The sequence below is a fragment of the Simochromis diagramma genome, unplaced genomic scaffold (genome assembly GCF_900408965.1).
Source record: "Simochromis diagramma unplaced genomic scaffold, fSimDia1.1 OVJJ01000205.1, whole genome shotgun sequence".
NCBI classification, from domain to species: Eukaryota; Metazoa; Chordata; class Actinopteri; order Cichliformes; family Cichlidae; genus Simochromis; species Simochromis diagramma.
This window is the reverse complement of record NW_024386782.1, coordinates 12835206-12856009: the sequence shown is the minus strand read 5'-3', so window position 1 is coordinate 12856009 and position 20804 is coordinate 12835206. Positions and strand designations below refer to the sequence as shown.

Below are 20804 nucleotides of genomic sequence, written 5' to 3'. Positions count from 1 at the left end.
GTTATCGTTAAATTGAACTGAATTGAACTAGGAATCTTAGCTAGCAAGCCTCATCCTTAAACTGTATGAGACATGGTATGGTATTTAGTAACAGACTAATAAAATACTAGAATATAAATCACTGAGACTGAATGGACTATACAAGGAAAGCAATGAAACTAGGAAAGACTTTACAAAGAAAGCCCTAATCTTAGGCATTAGATAACTTTTAAACAAGAATGGTCATTCAGTTAGGCATCGTTCAGGATGCAAGGGAAACCCATAAATAACTTCAGCTGACAAAACTTATGGAACAAATTTATTTGGAGTAATGAGACAAAATAATGAGAAAAAAAAAAGTTTTTAGCCACAACCTTAAAAACTACGTTTGGAGAAGAGTCAACGTTTGGTGTGATGAAAAGCACACCATCCCTGCTATGAAACTTGAAGGTGGATCACTGACATTTTAGGGATTTGTTAGCTACACAGGGAACTTGGTTAAAACTGATGGCAAGATAAATGGAGAGTGTTATCCGAAAATACTGGAGGATAATTTACACTCATCAGCCTGGAAGCTGCGCATAGGACGTATTTGGGTGTTCCAACATGACAATGATCCAAAACACAAGGCCAAGTCGACCTTTCATTGGCTACAGAAGAAAAAAGTTCTCGAGTGGCCATCTCAGTCTCCTGACCTCAATGTCATTGAGCCACTTTGAGTTAGGAAATGGAGGCATTTTGGCAAGACGAATGAGCAGCTTTACCATCTGAGAAGATGAAGTGCCTCATCCACAACTACCACAAAAGACTTCAAGTTGTCGTTGATCTTAAATGAGGTAATAATAAAATATTTGGGTAGTTTCTCATTATGATTTAAAGAGGACAACCACAATTGTTCACCCAACCACTAGCCATAAGGAAAGAAAAGTTAGGTATTATCATTAATATTCATATAAAAATGACCCCAAGAAATCACAAAAATCACAAATTCTGCCAGGTTATGTAAACTTATGAACACAGCTGTTTGTTCTGGGGGAACCCGATATCACGGCAAAGCATGTGATAGACACGTGTGTCCATTTTACGCTTTGCCTCTCAAAAATGTGAAATGTACACGCATGCAGAAGTAATTTGCAGTAACAGTAGAGGGAGATATTTTATTTGAAGCACAAAATAATCTCAGGAAAGCCTTTAAACAGAAATTACTAACACATTTACATGTAAATACACATTAGCTGCCTAGCTTAATCGTTCCTGGGAATTAAGAGACAGGGAATGTACTTCATATGTTTTTTGCTCACTACCGACTTTCTGGCTTTTAACATATTATCTCCCCCTGCTAGTAAAGCATCTTTTGCATGCATGTCCATCTCACGTTTTGGAGATGCAAAGCGTGAAATGGACACGGTGGACCGGCGTGTCTATTTTGCTGTGATATTGGGGACATTTTGTTTATGTCATATCTGCTCTCTTTCTACATTTTTCCCATAAAATGTTTCTTGTAAAAGAAAGACAAAAAAAAAAGAGAAAAGAAACAAAACTCATGTAAACCTTTCTCTCAGTGCTTCAAATTATAACCCAGTGCATGCATGTCTGCTTTTCTAGAAACTCAGCCTCAAGCCTTTAAAGGAAAAGTTCTTCAGTGAAGCCTCCGGAGAAAACATAAAATATGAACGAAGGGAAAATTAGGCCAAAGCAAACATAAACCAAGGGCCCTGTGGTTAGACGGTATGGGGGTATTACATGTGGTTAGCTCCGCTGCCAACCTCGTCTCCTCCACTTCCTCCATGACTGCCCTGCTGCCGCCCAGATGGGCCTGCTGGGCTCGGAAACATTTAAACTTAGCAGGGTGGCTAAATCAAGCCTGAACAACTGCCCCATCAGCACAGAGACTGGAGTTTGTAAAATCTAGCTCAGTTTATATTTCTCCTGACTGGGAGGTATCCTGTTTTCCATCTTTTTATGTGGTTTTCTTTGATCTCCTCTCATTATCAGCAAGGCCAGCAAATAATAGGCAAACATGTGAGTCTCAACCAGCGTGGAGAAGCCATGATGCTACAGAAAGCTTCATTACGCAGGCTGCCTTCCTACTGAGGGCAGCCTGCGTTACTTGGAAGTGGCATTTTGCTCCAGTGAAGATGCTGTAATAGCTTTCCAGAAGTCTTTTTTGTCTCAGCATCCTCATCCGACCTCCCTTGTGTGCTGTGTGTTCTCCACTGTGTGCGGATGGCTGCCCCCTTGCTGGAGAGTGATTGACATTGTTTGTCTGTTTGGTGAGGCGCCTGACATTTCTAAAAGTCACAGCTCACATTAAGGATGAGCCTTCTTCGGGCTTGCGTGTGCATGAATTGCCGCCTGTGTCCACCACCACAGCATATCTGTTCTCTATGACTGTAAACTTTAAGCAGAGCCAGACTCAGATGTCTAGTTTTGCTTCCGACTATGAATAAATACAATTTGATATATTTGGTCTTTATTGCATCTCCTCTCCTGCAGCAGAGTGGCTACGAACCAATCAAAAAACAGCACAGGGCAAACAGTTTAATCCTGCAATGTTAGTTCTGGTGGGCTGATCTTACACATGTTCAGAGCTCCCTGTAGCACTTCCCAAAGGCATCTGCAGTAAAAACTCTCAGAGCGGTGCTTCTGCGGTTCTCTGCTCCTCCTCCTGTCATGTTTTGAGGGAATCTGAGATGCACTGAGAGCTTGATGAATCCCCCACAGTTTAGCCCGTCTCTATTTTTCCATCAGTCTCAAAGCGCTGATGAGAACGTCTATAAATGTGTCCGCTTGTAAAATAAACACACCAACTGGATCAGGAGTTTATTTTATTTTACTGGATCCATAAGTGTGTATGTGTGTAAGTGTGTTTGTGTATGCGTGTGAGTCTGACTGAAATTTCCATGCACTTTCTCCTGTCTCATAAATCTTTTACAAAACACAGCATTGTGTTTGAAAGCCACCATGAGTAAAGCAGGAACTAACACGAATGCAGCCACGTGTACACTCTAAACCAGATTAAATATGACTGTAACACAGCTTTTTTGTGGAGATTTTGGATTTTTATTTTGTATTTTGTTCCCTCATCGTGAAACAAAAACAAAAACAAACACATAGACATCAAGAGAGCATGATGAGGTGTTCGAATGGCTGAATGAACTCACATTTGCAGGGCTTGTTGTCACGTGCAGCGCTTCTGCTGAAGAGTTTTGTGTTGACAACAAAAAGGAAAAGCTTTTGCATCAGTCCGGGAAGGAGATGCAGAAAGTGCCCCTGCGTTTTAAGACTACACTGTTTAACAAAAGCAATAATTTCATGTTATTTGGAGCTCCCTTGCCTCTGTGGTACAGCCGTACTGTTTAGATCTAAAGTCGGCTTCTGTTCCAGACGATCAATTTGGGGCTGACACACACCTCTCCTTGTACGCTCATGCGCCTTGTTTACAGCTCAGGCAGCTCTGAATTCCTCAGTGTTGGAAGTATAAGTGGAAACACACAGAGGCATAAACTGAAGAGTCATCTCTACGCAGGTGTGAAATTCATTGCAAAAGCACCGCATTATATTTCAAATGACTCGTGTTTATGCATCACTACCTTACCATCTGATGTTAGGAAGCACCGCTTTCAACACATTTTATGGATGTTTAATCCCTTGACATCCAAATTTATCCCTATTTCCCTTTGAAGGTGCTCCAATTAAAATTTGATAGGAACAATAGATGAAAAGTCTTTGTGTTCTTGAATCTGCAGTCCCCCCGAGCTCCGTGGAGTTTTTAGCATCTTTCAGCTCACTGTTTTGGTTTACTCTGTCATTCCCAAACCTCTAATCAGTGTCATTTTCAGAAGCGGTGGTAGACGGCTGTTGTTTCTGTAAATGATAAAAATACGTAAAATGATATAAATACGGCCCCCGAGGCGAAAGACACATAAAAGCCATCCGACCCATTCATCTAACCACCCCGCTAAGTGATTACTTAGTAACCGTGATTTGGCATTACTGTATATCGCCGCTTTCATTGCCAGCAGAGTGCTTCCACTCTAGATTTAGGGGCTTTCGCCCGCTCTTCCCTCTTCTTCTCCAACTCTTCTGATGAGGTCGCAGGTAACGTGTCCTTCTGATGACTCCTCTGCGTGGGTTTTGTTTGTTTGGTACAGTGAGCTGCCTCTCTCGTGCCAGCCAAACGTTCATCTCCTTTGGAGGCATGCTTTGTTTTGTCTTCCTGCCCAGCATACATCCAGTTTTCTCTGAAGGTTTTCTCAGGCTTCCAGATCTCGTTTTGACTTCACAGTTCCCTTTAACCGACATTTCTCAGTGACATTTCAAACGACACTTTGATGTCTTTTTATAGCGCGTCCCTTCTTTGTAGACATCAGTTAGATTCATTTTTAGATCCTCCGTCAGAGGAACCGGAGGATGTTGAGTGTTAAATAAGGTTAGAGGAGTTTATCTCAGAGTCTGGGACTGTAATCAGAGGACAGTTCCTAATGGCAGGTACATTACACTCCAGTAGCTAATTCATTAAGGCATAACAAGCTCCTAAAGCCCAAACTTCACAGGCTGCAGTCGTTGCTCAAGCCCACAGACTTAACATTAAAGATAGACATCACTATGATGTCAACCATTAATGGAAAACAACTTTGAAACATTGGGCTTTGCATTTATGTGCGACAGTGAAAATGGGGCATTATCAGCTAAAGCTAGAGCTTCCATAATTCATTGTGTTATTAAACACAATGCTTTTTTTGGCTTAAACCAAAGAAATTAAAAATGAAACAGCTGAGTCCTTCGAACTTCTTCTTCTTGTCCTCCTTCTTCTTCTGTGGGTGGGGGCAACCTCCAAGTGACTGATTTCACATTCGGTGACTGATTGTACTTGCAGTGACCAACATCAACACAACTCTTTGGTGAACCCTTTCGATCCCAAGACGGCACAGGAGGGAGGCAACTTTGTTGTGGTCTGACTGCAACCACTCTGAAACAGACTGACAAATGAAACTGCGTTAATATATTTGGATCGCTTATCACGGCTCGCATTCTTTTATTTTATCTATATAGTTTTCTTTTTTAAATCTTTTATATATCTGTTGTATTTCTCATACGCCCTCTTTATAATTGCTGTTTAAATTGGTTTTAATTATCATTCATTTTTCTATTTTATATGTGGATTGTTTTCTTTTTTGCATGTATTGTGGACAGCAAAGAAAAAGTTTGACTGCACAGAGAAACATGATTAATTACTGCGCATATGACAATAAACTTTGAAACTTTGAAACTAAAAATACTTTGAGGTCTAATTTATAAACGCAGACAGATTTTCAGCAGGTTGCAATCAATCTGAATCAGATGAGCGCAACTCATCTGTCATACGTCTCGTTGCAGGGGGCTCAACTCCGCTGGTTGCCAACTGGTTTTATTCTGTTTATATTCTTATGAAAGTAAACCTGCTGAGCTTCTGTGGCATTTGTTACATTTTTCTGCCCTGCAGCAACTACGTCACGATTTGCGGAGTTTCTGAATTTCTGCTTCACATCTATGAGGTTCTGGTTGGACTTTGAATGCAATCAGGTTTATGCCATTTGTGATTTTTAGCAACTGATCACAATTAATCATCACAAACAGATTGCATGTAATTGCCAACATGACCTCATTTGTCGCAGACTGATGGCAGACTGATTCTGTCTTATTTATCGCTGTCTTGATGCACTAAAGTCACTTTGAAGATGGCGGCTGAGTGTTAGTAGTTGCAGACTTGGTCTTCATCTGTGAAGCAACCATTCTAGAGGCAGCAAGATTTCAACAGTTTTGGTTATGCTATAGCCTCCAGTCACTGTTTTACCCAGTGTTAGTATAGCACACTGGGCACCTGTCACTCCTGCCAACCCCTTACTTATGCTTAATCTCGAGCCTTTTATTATTTCCCCCTTAATAATAAAAACCTTCATTTAGAAATGAAAAGTTGTTATCTTTGTCTAATATTTAAATCTGTGACAAGCATACAAAAAACAGGAAATCAGGAAGGGGGCAAGCACATTTTAACACCACTGTATATAAATAACTCAGACCAAGTAAATAAAACTGCTACTTGGACAAGATTTTAAAAATGTCTATTTCTGCTGTGAAATCTGGCAGTTTTACACTGTGGGGTGAGGAACTGTGGGTTTGACTTAGTTTGGAGACGTAACTCTTATGAACTGCAGTTCTTGGGACTTGTTCTTTGAGTTGGCTTCATTTTTCTTTTTCTTCTTTTGTGATTTTCCCTTTTCTTTTCTTTTCTTTTCTTTTCTTTTCTTTTCTTTTCTTTTCTTTTCTTAAAACTACCCCCAAACAAATAATGCAACATTTGAAAAAAATGCTCATTTTCACATTTACTTGTGTTTGTTTGCTATCACATCAAACTTAGCCCAAGGCTAAAAACGGCTGTTGTTAAGTATTTATCAGCTACAGAGTCAGATATTTTCTTCAGGAACAGGTGGAGCCCAAATCACAAATATTAAACTTGCATTCATTATGTGGTTGCTGGACTCTACATGAATGCTGATGCTGCTCCATGTCTGCTGGCTTTGCATGTTTACTTATTATTGCAATGATCTAATATTAGAATACATTCATTGTGTGTTTACTGGCGTTTGCTATCCCCAAGATGCCAGAACAAAATTTGATTTACTTTAAGTAGTTTTAAGCAGGTAGCACAAACTCACAGGTGAAATATTTAAACTCAAAAATCAAAACATTCCGTATTTCTGCACGGTCAAACTGAAACACGCTGTTTTACACAATCCCAAAGATGCATTGTCGTATCTCCACTTTAATATGAATTTGAACAGGTCTGAGCAAACTTCAACACTATCTAGTGGCCAACAGGTGAGCCAGCTTTATTACATGAAGGTAAAAATTAACTCATATTCTTTATTACTTGTTTAATGCTCTAATTTAAGGCCTCAATTCCACGCAGATAAATCTGAAATATGAAGTTTTTGTGCGCACGCCAGCTCCGTAAATCCCCTCAGTTCTCCAAATCTTATTATAAGAATAAATGAATGAAATCAAACAGAGTATATACAGACTTTTTTCGCAGTCATCGTGATTATCATGATTAGTGGCTCGATTAAGATTCGAAAACCAACTCCTGCCTGTATTACACAAGGGAAGATGCATAATTCAAAACCATCTTGAGCACGGAGCAACAGACTGCAGACCTACAGTATGATGAATAACAAAGAGGAGTGAACTGCTCTTCTCACTTGATCACTGACAGGAATCAGTGTAGGAGCTGGACCTGTGGTCAGACAGCCCCAATGGCCAAGAGCTGCCATCAGCAACAAACCGCCGACTGCTGCTGGGTTTGTGCTCACCCCGTTGCAGCAGTGAGATGTTGCCAGGTTGGGAGATTTGTCTGATGCAGCCGGTTAACAGTTAACATTGCTCAGCATTAAGGTCAAACCCTGCAAACGTTAATTAAACGGACAAGAGCCCCAGCTTGTCTATAATAGGTGGCCTGGGGGTTATACGCGTAAGCACACAAGTTCTTCCATTAAATGTGTGGAAACACGAGGTGACACGAGGGTGTTGGGGTGGGTGGGGGTTAACTGATGGTCAGACTGTCACTGTGAGCTTACGGGTAAATTTAATTCGCAGACCCCGGATCAACCTCGGAGGTTTATATAGGAATCGGATTATGGTCACATAAACTACATCCCTTCTCCTCTCTCCTCTTTTCACCCCCCACTCTCTCCTCAATCCCTCCCACCCACCCACACCGCCACCCTATCCCCACTCTTTGAATGGGGGGCGCTGGAACCGTCTGCCCGTCACTGCTTGCCTCTTTGTTTAGACCGATTCCGCTTCTCTCCCTCGGCGTTGCTGCTGGCGAGGAGGGGGGACGGAGGGAGCACCTTGCTGTCTCTCTCTCGCTCTCTCTCTCGCTCTTTCTCTTTCTGTGTGAGTGCTCCTGCTCCGATCTGGCACAAATCGGCGTCTGACGGGATGACCGGCGCATAGGCTGCTGCTCAGTGAGGAGAGGATAATGTTGAAGGAGTGAAAAGTAAGATCCGGAGCGCTTGTGCAGACACTCGCCCTGGTCTCTGTTCTGCCTCTGCAAAGTGCTGTTTCACCCTTGTTCCGTCGTTCGCCGTCTCTGCACCCCTCGGGGAGCTTTGGAGAGCACCTGATCTGAGGCGCAAAGCTTTGCTTTCCCTAGGACTGCACCACTGAGGCGAACCTTGGTTCGGTAGACACGGTAAGAGAGAGAGAGAGAGAAAAAGGCAAGAATACAATGTTTTTCGCTTGCATGCTTTATGAAATCAGTCATTTGGTCAGTGTGTCATGTCTCAAGTCGCCGGGTAGCCGGAGGCGGCTGAGACCGCTCTGCTGCGGGAAGATGCTTTGAAGTGTGCGTTTCTCGGCTTAAAAAACGCACTTTTAGAGCAGCTAGAAGAAAAAAAACCGAAAAAAAACATGGGTACATTTTTCTCACATTGCTCTAATTATATGCAAATACAATACCAGAAAGTATTAAAGTATTTTTTTCTTGTGGACCAATCAATGCCTTCCTGTTCGATCACACCGTCAGCTTTTGAGAGGCGCGCAAATCGCACCCGTTTGGGATATCTTTAATTATTTACAGGTCAAAGCTTTTAATATTGGTCTATATTTACAACCCATGTATGTTCATGCATAAATCATCAACTCAGCGAGTAACCTCGTTAGCGTGCCCATTACATGGTTTCATCTCAGGAGAGCTTGTCTTCATATCACGAGAACTGGTTTACACGGGCGCAAAAAAACCTTCTTAAATCTTAATCTACAGATGTCAGAAAGAAAGGAAACCAGAAGGTGAAGACGCCTTCTGCCGGTGATGCAATTATAGAAGCGCATCCGAGCTCTTGAACAGGTGTTTGTGAAATCTATTATGTAAATCAGAGGCTTTTGGTGAGCAAACAACATGTGCTGAGTGACTGCCAAAATCAGATCTCGTGGTCCATCTCCAGAGCTGTCACCTGCGCCTGACATCAAAGATCCTCCATGGAATCTGAGTTACTAATGATCACAGGGTCTGCTTGTCAGTATGTTATCTTTACACTGAAGTACCCCGTGCCAACTTTGCTTTGCTGAAAATATGTGAGAAGAAAAATGAAGCAACAAAAAAAAAGTGTCGGTAAAAAGATGGATTGCCTGGTGCCAAGTAGGTGAACAGATCTTAGAGGGTTTTATATTGATGAGTGCCCACTCTGTAAACAAACACTGGCATGTACAAATCACAGTGAAGGAGGAGAACAGTTTAAGTCACCTTGACGAATGAGCTGTATTGTCTGAGAATATGAGAGCCCCTGCAGCCCAATAAAGCCCATTCTGTTTCCATTCACTGCCTCAGCCTGGAGGAGTCCAAGTCTTTTCTTCTTTTGCCTTGTTAGTGCGCCCACCACCAGCTGTGTGTCAGTGCCATAAAGCAGGACGAGGTTAACTAGGCAACGACACGTTATAGAGGAGCTCAGGAAAATGTTTGCAAGAGGCTACAGAGAGGCAGAGAAGTGGTGCTTACAGGGCGAGAAGAGAAAAGTGAGGAATGAGGCAAAGAGGCTCAGCTGAAAGTTTACAGCATGCATTTTTCATCCTGTCCGGATCTGTGTGTGTGTGCTTGAGAGATGGTGTATGTGTGTGTGGGTCATCCATGAGCCCCGACACGCATGCAGTAGTTGCGTGTATGGTTGCGTGTTGAAGTGTGTATGTAGATGAGTGCACTCATACGAGCAGAGGGATCAGAGAGCGGTGTTGTGAGGAAGAAAGGGGTCTGATTCTAAAATAGAGTACGAGCTCAGTTCAGCTGCCTCGCTGTCTATTTGCTGCACACTTTGCACTCATTCAGCCTCTGTATTGTTTATCGTGCATCTCTCTGTGAGCAGTCTGCAATTTAAGGAGCCACTTTGCATCAGTGGAAGATGGAAAAAAAGAGGCTCATATGCAATGCTTTTAGAGATGCTAGAGTGTGATTAATCATTGCACAAAACTAGTTCCAGCTTTATGTGAGCATTTTTCTGCTTTTTTTGTCTTGTGTATGAACATGAGCTGAATTTCTGTAGTTTGGCTGGAGAAAATAAACAATCTGCAGAAGCATTTCAGTGTTTTTCTGCCGTTTCTGTGGAGACAGAAATGAATTATTGAAACAATCACTAAGTTATTTGTAGCTGAGTGACAAACATCACTGTTTTTCCAGATGTTATAGAACTGCAGAGTCAATATCTTTGGGTTTCAGTGGGCAATCAATGAAACTGCTGTTTCTTTTTTTGTGTGTTATTTTCTGATGAAAATAATCATTAGTAAAAGCCATGCTGGTCTCAGCTCATGTGAATTTTTTTCAAGAGCCTTGCTGCTGGCATATTTGTCAGTGGAAGCCAAAGGTAATTCTCAGTCAAGGTTTGATTTTATTCTCTATGGTTAGAAAGTGCCAACTCTAATATGTCACTTAGGTGATTATGGGTTCTATTCCCCACTAATACAGTGTTAATAGCTAACAGAATGGGACTATATAAATGCAAATGAGCACCAGCTTTGCGCTTATAGCGGCTTAGGTATGATCAAAATAAGCTTAACTTGGAGAGAGCCACGGGCTTGTTGCTGTATGATTGTGCATCTATTAAAAGGTTCTGATATTGTTTGGCTCAGAATGTGATGGGCAGTGTTTTAAACCTCTTTTTGATGTTTTTTAACCTGGATTTTATAAGCAACGGACTCATCTGTGAACTAAGCTGTGAACCAAAATGGGAGCTTTAACGATCTCTTTGGGCTTTGTGGTCCGTGTGGAGCCAGGAGGGGAATAGGTTTGTGGACTAACAATGACTTTACAGTGAATGTTGTAAAAACTGTCTGTTTTCAGCACTGGACAGCTCCCAAATCTCAGAGCTCGGGGACCTAACTGCAAACACTTGGGAAATAGTGCAAGAGAAATGAATACTCAGTGTTTTGAGGTCCTTGGATTGGGATATTGTCGAACTCCGTCACTCTGCGGAATATTGAAACCCTCTCGCAGCCTGTGCACCCAGCAGCCAAAACCCAAGGGGGATTGGGCAAGCCAATCCATCAATCAAATTCAGTCTATAGACTGGGAGGGACTAAAGCAACCCATGAAACCAATCATTACAAGCCTAGATGGGACCACAGCTGAACAGCTCACCCACACAAAGAGAAGGGCCCTCTCTTTGTCTTTGGCCAGGGGCTCTCCTCGAAGGTCTGGTGGAAGACAAATGTTTGGTTTCACAGATGGATGAGGAGAAGGTCTTGAAGGCAGCACGGAAGTTTTAACAGCCCCGCAACACAGAGATTAGAATATCTTCCACACGTTCGCTGGTTAATGCAGTTATGTTGTGATGTGTAACGTCCTCCCTGTTTGAAATATGTCCATTCAGCAATTCTTTGCTGTTATTGTTAAGTGCTGATGTGAGAATAAGCTGATGGCTCAAGACTCTCCAGGCATTTGGCACTGGTGACAAACACTTGGAGGACAATACTCTTCCATTCTTCTTTCCTCGCCTAGTTGATATTCCACAGACTCAGCACATCATTAAAGACGAGGAATCTTCTTGGATGATGTCCCACCAGCGTGTGGGTCTATTATTCCATTTCATTTCACAGCTACTCACTTTTCTGACCACCTCTGGCTGCAGAACTGAACTGTGGTCATAAACGGCGGTCTGTTTACGGTAGATCCGATGATGCAAGGCGTACACAGAGGGCGTGAATGTGTGGAGGTTCAATATACTACAGAAGGTAGCACCTGATCCTTTGTTAGCATTGTTCCTCAGAGCCAACCTCAGAGGCTTCACCTTTGACCTGTGCTCTCCTTCAGACACAGCAGGCTTCAGCATGCTAACAGCCTTTCGATGCTTATATTTGACCTTTGACCTTTAAATCATTACTCATTTGACTTACAAAACATTTCCATGTGTAAAGGTGCTTCTTTCTTTATGATAAAACGGAATAAAGGACTGTAACGTGAAAGGTGCTGTTTGCAGCCTATTTTAGCTCATTGCTTTGGTTTTGTGCCTGTGTTTTTATTTTGCTTTAATCTCAGCAACAAGCAGCAGAGAGATGGTGTTATTAATGGAGGATTAGCCTGATAATGGACAGAGATGGACAGAGACTGAATATCAGAAACCTGAGGAAAAAGTAAAAAGTATCAAGTTAGCGCACTAGCAAATGTTACAAATAGCAAAAAATGATAAGATTTCAAGCTGAAACTACGATTCAGTAAGTTTTATTTGGTACAGCAAGTATCTAATTAGTACCAAGTACAGCAAAATGTAATTATTTAAACTTACTTACTTAACTGTACAAAGCCTTGAACCACCCCTCATTTCTGTGCATTTTGCTTCCAAGCATTTAGACTTTCTCGTAGTTGTATAAAGTGCTCTTGAGCAATAGTTCTCCAGGCTTTCTGAAGGTCATTCATTCAGCTATTCCTTGGCTGCTTTTTCACTCCTTTTCAGTCTTTGTATGTGACCATTTTCAGAAGAGTCGAGCATAAAAAAGGCACCCGACTCAAGGGATGAATCACTGTTGCTCTTACACATAGATATAGACAGACAACTTAGCAACAAACCAATTTAAGATTGTATCTTTAGGGACTATTTTTTTACTAGAAGCCTGTCACCAAACATGTAATTTGTTAACGTTTCTTAAGTTGAATCTACAAAAGATAACACAGACTTGACATGGTACTTTTTGGAACAACAAAGTGATTTCCAAAGAGTTATTAGCTGAAAACTTGGCACTGTGTGCAACGTGCCCTTAAAAAACTATGAAAACTTCGCCATAGCAGATGAAGAGTATTTCCAACAAAGACCTGACACAGAACCTGAGAGATGCATCTGGCTCTTCAGTTGATCCGTTTGCTGTTCACTGAAGCCTCATCAGCAATGGTCTCAATATAACATCCTTCAAGAATCCTGGAGAACTACTCCTGAAGACTACAGACAAATCTGTGTCGAAGAATAAAAGTGGTCAGACCAAGTATTTACTTCAGGCTTGTTACAATTATACAAACTCTGTTTTTGCCTTCTATGGTGTAGGTTTGCACGTTTTAATAAATCAGTACAAATATTCCCCCTTTTCTAACAAAACATAAAGAAATAAGAGGCGACTCCAGACTTTTGCACAGTACTGTAACCAGTGAAAACTATGAAATATTTCACCTAGATAGTGAGATAGTGAGATTTGTACCTACAAATCTTAAGTCTCTATCTCAAGATTTTTATTCATTTTTTCATCATTTGGCCTGAAGTCTTCTGGAATCCACAAGCAAATTCTTCTCCATTATTTACAGACTTTACAGTCACAATATTTCTCCTCTGATGTTGATATATTTTGATGCATTTGCTTCAGAGCAGTGATTGACTCCACACAGAATCTGCTGTGTGCTGGTCTTTATTTTCCTCTGAAAGCTACCTTACAATGCTCCACTCTCACACACTTATAAATAATGCGTCTCCCTCGTATGTTAATCAAATGCATTTAAATTGACTTTTTTGTCCAACTCGCAGCTGGCTGACCAAATTTCTCTCTCTCTCTCTCACACACACACACCAACACACATATGGCAGTGACAGAAAGAGGCTGAGAATGAAGAGGTGGAGAGAGAAAATGAGCATATCTGAGATCATCTGCTGCAGGTCTGTTGAGTGCAGCTCCACAGCAGCTTAATAACACTACAGGAAGGTAGGAAACAGATGGATGGTATAAGAGCTGTCAATCTCTCTCAGGTACCTACAAATCACTGGCGACACATACATTAAAGAATTTCCTCTTTGGTACCTGCTGCATGTTGTCTCACTGAATAATTCACACACACAGACAGACACACACACACACACACACACAGAAAGAGTAAAGTTGTTACAGCTTGTAACCTACTTACACTTGTGCAAAGCCGAGTCCTGACCTAAGTCATTACACTTCTCCGTGTCTATCTCACTGGACTTGTGCGTCAAGGATCCTTCAGATTGATCTAAATTGCCTTTTCCCATTTTACTGGACACACATCTAGTCAAATTTTACCTCGACCTCTCCTGAGCGTGTTATCGAGCTGTTTTAAATAACCCCCGTCCCAGCACCCAGTGAGATCAATGGTGTCAGTGTGAGAGGATGGAGTGTGTAATCTTGAATCGGAGGGACCAGCAGCTTTCCAGTGTCCTCTCTGCAGCTGAAGCCCAGGCCAGAGCTGTGAGTCATTAGCTGCTCTGAGTATAATCAGTGACCACACAGGCACACTGAGTGTGAAGGCTTTTGAATACTTGATCCAGATTTTCTTTTTCTTCCTCGTTGTTGTTTTAAATTCTTGAGTAATTAATGTTCATGCTCTCTGGTTTTATTGCCTCTTTTATGGTCCGACATCAACAATGCAATTTGGATTTTTTACTCTTTTCTCTGCAGTTACTTAGGAAAAGTTGGATTCGAGTGTGCAGAGTCTCCAGGATAGACTGGCCTCAGTGTTTTTTTTGTTGTTTTTTGCGCAAACATTAAATGAAAAAGACTTACAGAGTTACTGGGGCAGTTTTTAGACCTTCCACCGTGGCAGTGTGTTATTGTCATAATGCTGATAAAATGACCTTCCTCTTTCGCTCTTCTCTCCTTCGTCTTTTTCCTCTCACCACTTTGTCTGTCACTCATCCGGAGCTGTTTTTCCGCTCCTCACTCGGCTGCTCTCTGGAGGTAATGGTTTTGTGAGATATGATTAAAGAAGAAGGGGAGAACAGGAATCACCTTTTGCTGTCGGTTCGCAGTAGGAGACACGCGGCAGACAGTTTGACTCGTTTCTGTAAAACTGCTTCAGTTTCTGTCCTCGGGCCAATTCTTAAACTATGTTACGTTGCTAGACATTGATTGTGCTGCTTCCTCTTGTCATCTCAAGATTTTGCAGATTACTGTAAAAAAAGGAAATAATATTAACGCCTGGATTTTACATCACTCAGAAAGTGAAAGAAGAGCTCAAACCCTGAAGGTTCAGTCAAATGTTGAGCATGAAGTGATTTTTTTTTCTTTTACTGTGAAAACAAATATGAACTTCGAATTTTTCACAACACAAACACAGAAATCAATTGCATTAATTGGCTATACGGTGTATTATTGACAAGCTGCATGCAGCTAGCTCCCACCCTGCTGCAGTGGAAGAACAATACTTCTGTTTTGTTCTGGAGTTAGTGAGACATGTTCATACTTCTCCAGTCTTAAATTCTATCAACTCGGTCTCATCAATGTGAAGATAGATTATTAAAAATATACAAAGCTGTGAAACTAATCTTTACGTTACTATAATCAGAAATCAAACATTTATTATTTGCTCGTGAAACAGAAGGCAGACTTTTTGTACAGTACCCTTAATTTCTCATGCTAAATGATGGCTATTATTTTGGAGTTTTACAGTTTAAAAAAAGTCAGCTGGAAAAATGAGAAAATCTTCTGGAGACATAATTTCACCGAACTCAGTGTTCAGTGATTATAGTCCAACTATCTGTAACATCAGCTGATAAAATGACTTTGTTTTTCCATTCTCTGTCAAGATGATCCCACACTGCTGTAATAATGTTGATGTCTGGGCTCTGGGGAGGCTAATCCATGACTGATAGTTTTTCACTGTGTGTTTTTCTATCCAGCTCTGCTTTTCCTGCTTTGGCAGTGTGTTTGGGATCATTGTCAAGCTGACAAGTTAAGATGTTGCCATTCAGACTCTTTGCAGATGGTACTGCACGGTGGATCAAAATCTGAACATACTTTTCTAATTCCATCAAGTTTGACAAGATTCCCAACAACTACTGGCTGAAATACAGCCCAAAACCAAGACAGAGCCTTCACCATGTGGTACAGATGGCTGTAGACACATACTGGTGGACCTCTGTCCTCTTCTCTCCCGCACATATTGACAAAAGATTATATCAAAACCTTCAATTTTTAATTCTTCAGTCCTGTTGCTGCTGATTTGCAGACCAGTTCATATGTAATTTGGCATACCTCAGCATTTTCTCCCTGTTTCCTTTCCTAATGAAGGAACCCATGATAGCCAATCCTCCACTGAGAGCATTTGTCATGAAAGGTAGATCAACTGAAGGCCGAGATACTTCTGTCAGGTCCTGTTCAGGTCTTTGCTGGCTTTTGTCCCATTTTTTAATGTTATAACCCTTAGTTAAAAATTATTTTGTTTTCTTTTGTCCCACAGTTGCCAAGTTTTTGATTAATGGCTCTTTAAGAATCACTCTTTTTATCAAACTGCGTCATCTATCTTAAGACTTTTTTTGTAGATTTAACTAAAAATTCCTTGAGATAGTATCTTCTTTATGCACAAATAAGTCAGTATTAAGGAGTTTAACAAAGAAAGAAAACAAACAAATAAATTCCTCTGAAAATGGTCGGGTACAAGGACTGGACTGAAAATGAGTGAAAGACCTTTTTTAGAAAGCATGGAGAACTTTTGCTCAAATATGACAGACACTCTGGCTGCCTGGAATCATAATATAAAAAAATAAGGGCTTGCTCAAGACTTTTTTGCAAGGTACTGCACTTTGTGCAATTTGTGATGTGGCGCACATGTTCATGACAGTCACGCTGGTCCCAACCTGGCCTGATTAAGTAAACCTTTGGAGCATATGAAACATGTAGCATGACGGAGGTGCAGGCGTAAAGTTGCAACGTTGCGCATGCAAACATTTATATGTAACTGCAGCAGGAGCTGATATTTTCCTGCTTTTTTAACAACCAAGTGTCCTACCAACTGAAAACCTGAAGGAGATTTGGGATGGGGGAAGGGGCCCTTCCTGCCTGCATCATGATGATCATGAGTGCAGTCAGCAGACTCACATGATGTAGGTCTGCCAGGCTCGCCTGTTAGCTTCCTTTGCATCTCTGTCACTCCCCTCGCCGGCTCTTACAATGCTCTGAGAATGCATCCTATTCAGACAACATCGGGAAAATGTGTCAGCTGGACATCCACATTGAAATCCACTGAAGCATTTTAGAGTCTTCTGGCTCTTTTCTCCTCAAGACACAACTGTGCCTGTTAAAGAAAAAAGGGGCAATTTAGAGGGAGGCGCTCACAACATCTGATGTCTCATCCTTAACAAAAGGTGGTACTGGTTAGCATTTGCTGCTGTGATTGGATGACCGGTTCACTGTATGTTGTAAATCCCCTCTGGTAACACTTTGAATGGCTGCTGTCTATAGGCATACAGTGTTGTGTGTCATGTAGCACCCATACAGACTGAGCTCTGTATTCTGCTGGTGTGGGTAGTGACTGTTGGGCCCCTGCCAGTCCCAGGCCCTCAGATACAGCGCTCTCCAATGCTCTCCGTTTTCAAGTCTGGGCAATCTCCTCAGTGTCACGACCCTCTCCAAGCCTTTAGAAATCTCTTGTCACCCACCCAGCCAGCTCAACCAATGGTTCAGGCCTTAAACATGCAGAGAGCCCAACGGCTCGACCCCAATCTGTCACAGCCCGTCACGAGGGCCTAACCCACCTTTAGAGATGGGATGCCTCAAAGTGTGTGGCGCTGCGGGGTCTGTGCTTCTTTTCAGTCATCCAAAATGGAAATGATTGCCCACTATTAAAAATTGCACACTCAATAGTTGTTTAATGACAGCTTAGTTTGGCAGGTGTCACTGAGTCCAAGAGGAAGGTTTTCTTTCCAAGACCTACACACTCCGGTTTTATACATTTGAAGGTTTCACTCAGCTTTTCTCATGGTCAGGACACAGCGCAACCATTATTCCTGTAATTTATTAAAGCCTGAACTGGTGTTACACAATCTTCTTTCTAAGCATGAGGGATGCTGGTGGCATGGGTTGCTGTTACCGTGGTAAATGCAAAAAAGGCCTTTTGATTTCTTGGATAAATAATTTACTTTAACTGAAATCAAGATGTGTTGGACAAATTTCTCAAAACAATTTCACTTTCTTCAAAGAGTCTGCTAGGAAACCTCAGTTAAAGGTGTTGGTGTAGTCAAGAATGCTTAAAGAGACAGCTTTGTCCACAAGTGAATTAATCATTTAGATTTACCCGTGCTGTTTAACCCGTCTTAAAATATGTATATATTTTAAAAACATAGAGTAGTTGTGTTTTCTTCAAACTGCACGCACTTCTCTTCATCTCCATTTCATACCACATAGCTCCATCTCAGACATCTCACCATTGAGCTGAGAAGCCTCGGGCACCAAGCCAAATCCTCTGGCAAAGTCAGCAGCTCTTTTCCGATGTGTGGTAGGATTTCCTGAATGTTGTGCAGTAGGACTGCACCACAATCGCCTTTTTACTGCGGTAGTAAATGTTCACCCAGTCTAACAGCAGCTTTTGGAGCGATGCCATTGGGTTGTCAGAGAATTCAGTCCAGTTTTCTACATTAGATTTCTCTCTTACTGCGTCTGGTACATCAAACCAGACTCACAATATTCAAAGCCTCAGCTGTTGCATCAAATCTGTTTGTATGTGTCAAACAGGAAGTTGAAGCTCAGGTGGAAGAGAAGCTCCTGGGCAAAAAATGTAAGTTGCTGTTGGCAAAAGCATTTAGTGAAGGTATCCAATAATGCATCCATAGTGCCTCCTACCATTTCTAGGAGAGGAAGGGTTCAAAGGTCTCCTTGTCTCATCGATTGAAAGCAGTTTACAGGCTCTCACACACAATAGCGTTTCTTAGGTCATTGTCTAGACAACACGTGGATGCAAGCTCTAGTGAAGTGTGTTTGTAATGCAGTATTACTTTTTTGTTATGAATAAAATCGATCACCTAAGGTTTCGTTTTCAGCGATTCAGTGTTCAAGGCTGTTTTGGGGGAAGGTTTTTTTACGTTGCCACTGGTAAGCTGGAAATGGAAAGGAGTGAATAAAGGATCAGAAATTTGCGCATTCAGAAACATTGTGAAGGTCAGCATTAGTTTTTCTGGCAGTACTATTTGATTCTGCTCCTTGTCAGGGCTCCACAGGTTTGGTTACCCTAACTTATGGATGTATATACAATACTGTGCAAAAATCTTAAAGAAAAAACTGAAAATCTTTCTTTATATTTTGCTTCCAAAGAGTCAGACTTCTAGTTTTTTAACATGCTGTTTTTAGCAAAAGCACTCCAGGCATTCTGAAGGTCTAGAAAAATCGTTTTTGGACATTGCCTTTCTGACTTAGTCCGGTCCTTGTACGTGACCATTTCCAAAGGAAAGGGGTTTTATTTGTTTGTTTTATGATCTTTCAAGCATATAAAAGCACCTGATTCATGATTTTTTCTCATTTATGTAGTCGAATCTATGAAAAATATCAAAGATAACATAGTTTGACAGACATAAAAATATGTTCATGCCAACTACGTGTTTTGAAGAAACGGGACAATGGGTGAACAATAGATGAAGTGAAATGCTTTAAAAAGCTACCTACAGCACATGAACATATCTGAAAGTCATGTCCTTACGGAATAGGGAAAAAAAATCCAGCAGGGACCTGACACAGAACCTGAGAGATGGATCTACTATTCACTGAAGCCTCATGAGAAATGGACTCAGTGGGATGTCCTTCAAGACGCCTCTTCCTGAAGAAAACTCAGAGACATTAGAAGAAAGCTTGCCTGGAAGAGTTGAGCCTGTGTTGAAGAATAAAGGCAGTTGGATCAAATATTTAACAACAGCTTGTTACTCTGTTTTTGACGCATGTGTTTCTATTTCCACTGCACTCATTTCCTGTTTTTTAGCAAAATAAATGAGGGGTGACTCAAGACATTTGCACAGTACTGTACTTGTATTGGAGAGTGAATGAACAGGATGCTGCGAGTAATTTCCTTTTTGCTGTGTTGAAATGGCACAAAAGCTTTAGATTTTACATACTAGACATGCAGCCCTCTTTTGCCACAGTTATTACTAATTTCACTTGGTCTGCTTAGATTTGAAGAAGGTTTTATAAACAACGTCACCTGGTTTTTATCAGGCACACAAAAGGAAACGCAAACCTTCACTTCCTCAAACAATGAAAATGACCAACGTGTTTCACCTCATAAAAATCATATTCTAATATTTTAGGACTTTTATTCAAAGTGCTTTAAAATTTGCCTCATTTCCTGCTTCACACACTCACACTTACATGCTGGTAGCAGCGACCTGCCATACAAGGCATTACCACTGGGCACAATTTGTGGTTGAGTGCAGCTGTAAATTGGACCCCTTCAGGGCTGTTATTTTTCTACAGCCTGAAGGGGTTGAGAAATCAAATTTTAACCAGCTTACTTTTACTTTTCTCTAGTATATAAATATTTTTCTTCATTCTATTGACCACAGGCTCTGAAAGCATTAGAGCTGTAGAGTTTCAAGATGATAGAGAGCTCTAATAAGATCTAATTCAACACAATTTCAACTATAAAAAAGGTGGCATGTGAAAATTTCCTTTGGTGGTTTTGATTAGAATTACATTTTAATGCCAGCAGTCTGGGAACCCACTGTTTATTGCTTGATGACTTTGTTTCTGGAGATGGGGGAATATTTCCTAGTGTATTTCTGGTGTTGTCAGAGGTGTTGCCTGAGGCTGAGACTTCCTCTTCTGTCCACTAATCATTGCTTATGTATGCAAATAGTTTTTTAAAAGCTAATGGGTTAATTTGGCAAATGCTTTCCCTCTTTAATGCGCTACTCAAATGGCTTACATGGTGTCAAAGTCTGCTCAGAGGTGATTGGTTAATAGCACTTAAACTACAAGTGGAATCCAAAAAGCTTCCTGTATCCATAATCCGGACATTCTGCAAACATATTAATGCGCAAATGTGTGTTTCTAGAAATTAAATGTCATGTACGGCATCAGGCAATTGTCTGACTCGACCAATT

General features: G+C 41.2%; 1 protein-coding gene across 2 annotated transcripts in view; it reads left to right on the top strand.

Moving 5' to 3' along the window:
* Window positions 1-7792: 7792 nt before the first annotated feature.
* Window positions 7793-20804, top strand: part of LOC120727563 (neurocan core protein-like) — a 47355-nt gene continuing 34343 nt past the window's right edge. For both annotated transcript variants that reach the window (XM_040021904.1, XM_040021905.1), the window contains exon 1: window positions 7793-8215. The gene's annotated coding sequence lies outside the window, so the exon portion shown is untranslated. The remainder of the gene's footprint in view (window positions 8216-20804) is intronic.